At 37.5% G+C, this 8266-nt stretch overlaps 1 long non-coding RNA gene across 1 annotated transcript; it reads left to right on the top strand.

Moving 5' to 3' along the window:
• Window positions 1–606: 606 nt before the first annotated feature.
• On the top strand, window positions 607–5711 carry LOC306805901. Its single transcript, XR_013775326.1, has 3 exons — window positions 607–664; window positions 2785–2914; window positions 5607–5711. It is a non-coding gene; the product is annotated as an uncharacterized lncRNA (long non-coding RNA).
• The last annotated feature ends 2555 nt before the right edge of the window (window positions 5712–8266 follow it).

The raw sequence follows: 8266 nt of genomic DNA, 5'->3' as shown, positions 1-8266 counted from the left end.
AAAGGGAAACTGCACTTGGGATCAGACCCACTGAGGCCCTGCCTGGAGGGTGAGGATATCTTAAGGGGTAATAACATGCCCTGGCCTTGGGGGAGCTGTGAATGAGCTCTCCAGTGCAGAGGACTCAGGTGAGACCTATGGTGCTCCCATGGGAGAGGTGCCATATGAGCACAGTGATCTGCAGGGAGAGCTGCCAGGAAAGCTGCTATTCCTGGTCCCTGGGGTCCCAGCTGCTGCAGCCTTGAAAAGACCAAAGGTATGGAGAGGTAGAGGGTTGGTGCCCCAGTGGAGGTCACGGAGTTGTCTCAGTTGGAAGGCACCTGGAAGGTTCAAGGCTGACTCTTTCAGGGAGCAGTGTGTAGAGGGATCGAAGCTGCATGGTGCCAAGGGCCCTGCACCAGGGGGTGGGCATGGGCACAGCTGGACAGGCTGGAAGGGCAGGTGTAGCCATGTGGGCACCGTCCCAGGGTCTGCAGGCAGTGGCCAGTGGAGCCGAGTGGCCAGGGCTGCCCACAGCAGCTGCTGGACCTGTCATTGTCCAGAAGGTTCTGGAAGGCTCTCCATGGTTTTGGCAGTTGTCGTAGCAGTTGCTATGACTGCTTTGACTGCTGCAGGCAGTCAAAGGCTGTACTTGCAGCCTAGCATCTCTGCACTGGTTCTTAAGGTAACTAAACCTTGCCCATGGGAAGTGGTGAGCGAATTCCTTGCTGCTTTGCCTACTCACATGACTTTTGCTTTAGCTGTTAAACTGTCTGTCTTGAGTCATGAGTTTTCTAATTTTTTGTTTTTCCAGTTCTCCCCTAGTCCATTGGTGGTAAGGTTAGTAAGTAAATGGCTGTGTGGAACTCAGCTGCCAGCTTGGCTTTAACCATGACAAATTACCCCAGAAATATGGAGCATAAACCATTGTAGATAAATGTTTTATTTGTTCATCTTTCAATTTATTGCACAAAAAATTCCAGGAAAAATAAATTCACAATTGGAAAATTCAGATGACACTTTCATATGGTAGAGGAAAAATAGTATTTTATGTGATTTGGCAATGAGAATTACAAGGCTACAAATTGGGCAAGATCATACAAATTTAACAAATTTAATAAATCAAATCACTAGAACATTAGGGAATAAATTAGCACATCAAGAATATTACACACTGCTACAAAGAAAAAAGTGCAAACAATCACTACATAACCATTTGCACTGCAGCAAGAAAGGTTTTTTCAAGAAAGGAACTTCTGATTTTCTGCCATGTCAGACATTTGCTAGTGATCACAATTTATTAGATGAATAATAGGTTGCATAATTATGGTCAAACAGAGCTGTATGTGTCATATTAAATGCAACTTTATCTTGGCATAAATAAGGAGGGCCATTAGAAACAGGAGTTTCTGGCCTTTTCTCCAAATATATTTTATGAACTTAAATGTAAGACAACATGATATGCATATACATGCATCATATGTATTAATCATTTTTTGCATAGGAATAAAAGCTGTTGCTTTTCCTTCACAGCTGAAAGTCCCTATATTAAACTAGAGAAATATTTTTAGTGTGAGATTGTGTCTTTCATTCTTTTGCCTAAATAACCTTTTTAATGGTGTTGCACTAATGGAGGCTACTTCAACAAGAAGGGTTGACACACCATGACTTCAGAATAAATTTTACTCTCAGTCTTAAGAATTATCCTTTGAAATATGAGATTTGTTATAAAACCCAGTGTACCAAAATTAAGTGAGACTGAAATAAATCAGACTTAATAAAATGAATGTCTGCATAATGTAAGTATTTATGCTCAGGAAAACAACAAAGTCCTTTGAAGACCATTACAAGGAGAATCTGCCAGCTTAAATTTAACTAAAGGGCAGAAAATTACCATCTGGATACCTCAGTTTTCTCTTGCATTGCAGGGTAGTGATTTAACCCTGAATTCAATTATTTTTTTATCAGTTTGCTTTGCATGTAAAATGATTAGTAGCATTGCATTTTGCAAGCAACTTGGCCCACATAAAATATATTTATTCTCAATGGAGGTACTACATGCAGTGTAAAGCAGCAAATTGGACAAGTTAAGGCAATCTTACAGAACACAGCACATATTCTAAACAAGAAGTTACGCTGCAGGTAGTCACAGAAGTGGAAAACTAGGATATAGGGGAATTTTAATAAGGAAAAAAAGTGTCTGGATCATTCAGAGTCTATAAAATTAGTTACAAATAAGCAGCTAATTTTATGATCCAAACTCTAGATTTCAGATCTCTAAGTCACACCTGAAATTTTTCACAATGTTCTTCAATCCTGTTGTTGATGTAGACATAAAGGTGAAAGTGAGAAAACATTTCAAACCAATGAAAATCAGGTATTTTTTACCTGCTGGTGTATTATCATACAAGGCAAGATTTGGAAGGTCAAAATTTTCACATTTCTCATCAGTTTCTTTCTCAGAATTTTGTACTGGTCTGGTCATCATTCCTTCTGAGAATGAGTGCTTGTTAAACATGGCTAGTCTTGCTTGTTTCTCTCAGTTATAAAAGACATTTGTCCTTTGATTCAAAACACACAGATTGACGAGTTCTGTCACTGTTTGTGCTGGTTTGGGCTGTAATACATTTAATTTTCATCACAGAAGCCCCCATGATGCTGTATTTTGTATTTATAATGAGCATGGTGTTGATCACATACCAATATTTTAGCTTTTTCTGAGAGGTGCTTTCATAGCATTAAGGCCAGGACAGCTGAGCCCAACTGACCAACAAGGTATTCTATTCCATATGATATCATGCTCAGCATATAGAGCTAGGGGAAGAAGGAGAAAGATGTTTGGAGGGATGGCATTCATCTTCCCAAGTCACCATTATGCCTGATGGAGCCCTGCTTGCCTAGAAATGGCTAAACACCTGTCTGCCGATGGGATAAGGTGAATGGACTTCTTGTTTTGTTTTGCTTGTGTGTGGACTTTATCTTTTAAGCTGTCCTTGTATTGACCCATGAGCTTTCTCACTTTTACCTTATACATTTTATCCCCACCCCACTGTGGAGGAGTGAGCAAGGGGCTCTATGAGATCATGATGTTTCCTGGGGTTAAACAATAAAACAGTCCTTTTTCAATTTTTAGCTGCTAAGACTGGCTGGCCAGTCATCTTTCCTCATCTACTTGTACTAAAGTTCATCATCTAGGGAATTTAAGTGGATTAATCAGGTATAATCATATGCCTACCTGTACCTACTATCAACCCCCAAAGCAACCTGAAATGAATTGTTTATAACATGGTGCATTCCACATTTTTCAGTACCAAATGAATACTGGGGACATTGTATTTCTTTAAAATGTTCAAATAAGCCCCTTTTTCTGCCCTGAGTGTAGTCTTGACCTGGAACATTGTAAATGTGATGCGGGCTGCTCATAATTTCTGTAAATATTTTTCTCAAGCAAATGCACTTGGGGTCCTAAACAAAATTGAGTAGTATGAGATGAGAAGGGATATACAAATATTTTTGGGAATTAAATATATTCAGTTAGCTCTACTATTATTTATGCAGTCCTACTTTTCATTCTCCACAAGCATTCAGACATTTAATCAGAAATTCAATAAAAGAACTCTTTCACGTCTCATGCTGCTAGAATGTGTCAGAGAAATGCAATGCCCATAATGCCCACATGCTGATCAGTTCTTCTTTTTCTGAAGTGTCCGTATTAAATAAAACTATTTGGCACATTTCAAAACACATTTTCAAATGTTCATAGGTATCCTGCGGCACCAAGGAAAATATCATACTGCACTTGCTGAGCTGCTAAGTTGCCATTGAATCTCATTTTATTGTTCCAACAGCCAGTGATTTAAAAAGCCACAAACTTCAAAATTACTAGAAGTACAACTGAAAGGTATAAATGTGTTTGATCTTGAGTGTGTATATAGACAGTGTCAAGAAATATTTCTCAGTAATTAAATCTGACTTGTACAGACACAAGCAAGGACAGACTTTTTTTGCATTGTTGTTAAAATTAATTCAGCTTCATTGGCAACTCATAAGATCATAGTAGAAAAATTAAAGGAAAATTATGCTATTTCATTTTTATTTTGTGCACAGCATATTGAATTTTTTTCTGCTTCTAAAGGTAAAAAATATCAAAACTACAACACCTACAACATGAGATATTTTAGTCAATGTTTGCTAAAGCCATATGGAAATCTAAAATCTTGACTTCTTTTCCTTCGTTTTTGATGTGAAAAATATTTTTTGCAAATATGGCATTACAGGTAATACAAGTGAGAGTAAAGAAATGTTTCATTCCAGTTTTCTAACACTTTTAAACAAGCTCAAGCTTTCAGAATCCATACTGTAGTAATTTTACATATACATATATCAGAGTATTCTGATTTGGAAGGAGCTCACAATGATGATTGAGTCCAGTTCATGGCCCCATGCAGGATACCCCAAGAGTCACACCTTGTGCCTGAGAGCATTGTCCAGCTGCATCTTGAGCTCTGCCAGGGCCGGTGCTGTGACCACTTCCCCGGAGAGCCGGTTCCAGTGTTCATCCTCTGGGTGGAGAACTTTTTCCCTCGTGTCTGACCTAAATATCCCCTAACACAACTTCATGGTGTTCCCTTGGGTCCTGTCACTGGTCCTCAGAGAGAAAAGATCAGTGTCTGCCCCTCCTCTTCTCCTCACAAGGAATTTTCAGACTGCAATGAGTTTTCTCCTCTTTCTCCTCTCTCTCCTCTCTCATCCCTCTTCTCTTCCTTTTCTCTTTTCGTCTCCTTTCCTCTCCTCCAGGCTGAACAGACCAAGGAACTGCATCTGCTCCTTATGGCTTCCCCTCAGGGCCCTTCACTATTACCCTCCTTTGGACACTTTTCTGCAACTTACGGTCATTCTTGTATTGTGGTGCCCAAAACTGCAGATGGGACTTGAGCTGAGACCACACCAGTGCAGACCAAAGCAGGACAATCCCCTCCCTCAACACACACACACACACACACATACATATGCACACAGACGTATTTATAGAATAAAAAACAAATAAACACAAAAAAACCCCCAAAACAAACAAACAAGCAAACAAACAAACAAAACAAAACAGAATCAGACCCTTCTAGTGTTTTTAAGTCAGTGATTTTTTGCCCTGGTGTATTTCTAGCTTAAATTTCCATCAAATCTTTGTAATTACTCCAGATGTATGGTTCATTCAGTTCCTGATTTCATTTTATATTAAACTGACATTTGCTCTAATACTCATATCCTTGTCTTTGTACAAATTAAAGATATTTCAAAAGCTCAGCATAACTGCAGTTTCTGCAGAAATCTGTATAAGTGCCAGTGTTAAGTGGTATTGAATCAGCAAAAATGTCTGAAGAATTGTGAACAAATTTGTCAAGAGATAACAGTCATAATCCTAGCTTAAATTTAGGGTCACAGCTGCTCTGTATTACCAGCAGAGTAGAAAGTGAAAGAAAACCAAGGCACATATGTCCACTTGTCAAGCAATAAGTACTTGAAAGCAGAATGATGTCTCACTCGCATATGTGTTTTATATACATGCACTTTTATGAATGTAAAGAAGTATTTTCGAATTTAACCTTATCCCTTCCTTGTCTTTTTGTTAGATATCAGTCCTTATAACTCTACTCTGGAAAGGAACTGTTGCAGGACTGTCTTTGCCTGCTACCAATGGATTTGTGATGATCCTGGCTGGCGTAAATTATTTTTATGAATACAGAACATAGAGCTGTGACATGAGGTAGATGAACTCAGTAGAATGAAGAATAGAGTAGGACAGTCAATGAAAGGCAGTACTGGCAGAGATCCCTGGTCATCTATCTGCATAATTAAAAATATCTCGCCTATTTAATTGTAGCCAGCCCAGTATTCCATCATTATCTAGAGATGCCCCTCTAGGCATACTGAGAGTCATACACTTCTTGTACACTGCTAAACAAGGGAGGCCCTAGTTCATCACTAAGTCCTATTAAGAACAACAGATCAAATATTCCTAAAAATTTCTTCTTTTCAGTGGATACACCAATAATTCTTAGAACATATTGGTTGTAGAGCATGGTCAATATTTTTCACTGACTTGACTGTAAGAACTGTATGAAAGTCTACTTTATGCTTGAACAAAATATAGTATTTTATTGTTTTGCATTCCATGCTATCACGGGAACATGAAGTAATGAAATTCATCTCTACTATTCTAAAATATTCATAGTTAGTGAAAAGTTATGTTTACTTTTGGGTGATACTCATTTCATCAAAAGATAAATGTCAAAAATTTTGCTCTGCAAATGTCTATTTTTTCCTCCTTGAAAAGAGTCCAGAAAAGAAGTTTTAGTGATGATAGTGTATGCGTTCCAATTGTTTGATTATGGGAATTCAGGAGTTTAAAAATGCTTCATCTTCTTGTACTGGAGCACTGTATTCACAAAAGGAAGAAAAAGTGAACTCTGACTATGTTGTCCAGTGATCACATCAATCTGGGAGCTGAGTCCTGTTTGATTCTTCTTTTTTTTTCAGAGATTAAAATAAAAATAACCCTTGAAAGAAAGACCTGAAGGCATGTCACTCTTCCCCTTGGCTATATTCCATTAGAGATGCTAAGCATTTTAAAGACCATTTCTGTATCTTTATTATGAGACAATCTTGGATTTTGAAAGTGTTCATACTCTTCCATAAAAGTCTATAGCTGACCATCATTGTATAAATAAGAATCTATTTTTAAAAACTATTTCTTTAGTGCCTAAGTAAAGGATAAATCATCTGCATTCTCCTGAAATACTTCAGCAGTTCCCAAATTTTTCTGAAACCTGTTCTTCAGTTATTAAAAATAGGTACCCTAACTGATTGCTAAAGCTGTTTCTTGTAGTAAATAAATCAATTTATTAAATATTAAGAATTGAATTTCTTATGCAGCTTTACACAAGCCTCTTCCTATTTTCATGCTACTAAAATTGATTTTTTGTTGTTATAGATGAAGAATCTATTAAAGATACAAGTGCAGAAAAACAAATCAAAGTTCACTTTGATTTTTCTGATGAATCTCTGTATACCTAATTGGAGACTATGAGTAACCAGGCATTTTTGAGTAAAGATTGTGTATGAGTGTGAATAAGCTGAATTAGCTTTTTTTTTTTTTTTTAATTTCCACAATGCTGTGGTTTAAAGGGTTTTTTTGTTTTGTTTTGTTTTACCATAATAATTCTTCCTTATCTAACTATAAAAAAGTAGTGATTTGTAATACAACATTGGCAAAGGTAAGTAGTTAAACCATAAATTGGATGGTGTTTTTTGTGGTGTTGTTTTGGTTTTTTTCCTCTCTATTACTCTTTTGGACTAAATCTGATAATTAGAAACTGAAAAAGGAGTCCTAAATACCAGTAATCACAGTAATTTTGACAAAATAGAGAAACAATGGAAAATTCTGACTCATTCAAGATACTGGCTGATTTATGTTTTATTTCTCTCTATTTGGAGAACAGATGTAAAAGGTTTAAATTTTATTAAATTTTTCAAGGTACTCCACAGTTTGTAGCTGAACTGAATTGTCACAGCTACTGAGGGTCACTCTAATGAGGATGCCCTAGCTGGAAGTTTTTTGTGTCTATTCATGGTTTGCACACATATGGCATTTCCTGATGACCTTCCATGTCTCCATATTGCAATGTAATATTGCACAGGTATCTTGGGCACAGTTCCAGTCCCAGATAGCCATTTGGAACTTCTAGCATTCATCCTGACCCCATATGAACCATACAAATGTCATAACTTGTTACTGTTCTTTATATAATTGGAACCTGCTTGACTTATGCCATTAGCTATCTAAAAGGGATAAAAGGGATCTGTGTATGAAGAAGTGAAGTCACACAAAAATAGATTTTGCTTGTACCTCTCAGGATTCATGCATATCTTTACATTAAATTTAATCTCCTTGCATTGTTTCAGTTTTCAGTCTAGTTTCCTTTCTACAAACCTCACCCACTCCAGATGCTAAAGTTTTCTGATGTCTTCTCTGCTTCTTGCACCAACTACTGATCATCTGCCTGGAGGCTGATGAGAGTGACCCCAGATCATTCTAACTAAGAGAAGTAAAGAACATGTTGAGTTCCAGTGTGGGGAACAGTGAGGAGTTCTTTTAGTAATGGATGGTCGGGAGCGGAATTGAGTCAAGCGAGGCAAATGTTTTATCTGAGAACTGTTTATTGGTAATGAAAAGACAAAATGAAAAGCAGTTACCCTACAAAAGAGGGCTAGAGAAGACAGAGCAAAAGAC

The sequence above is a fragment of the Erithacus rubecula genome (genome assembly GCF_903797595.1).
Source record: "Erithacus rubecula genome assembly, chromosome: 1".
Classification (NCBI taxonomy): domain Eukaryota; kingdom Metazoa; phylum Chordata; class Aves; order Passeriformes; family Muscicapidae; genus Erithacus; species Erithacus rubecula.
This window is presented reverse-complemented; position numbering and strand designations above follow the sequence as displayed.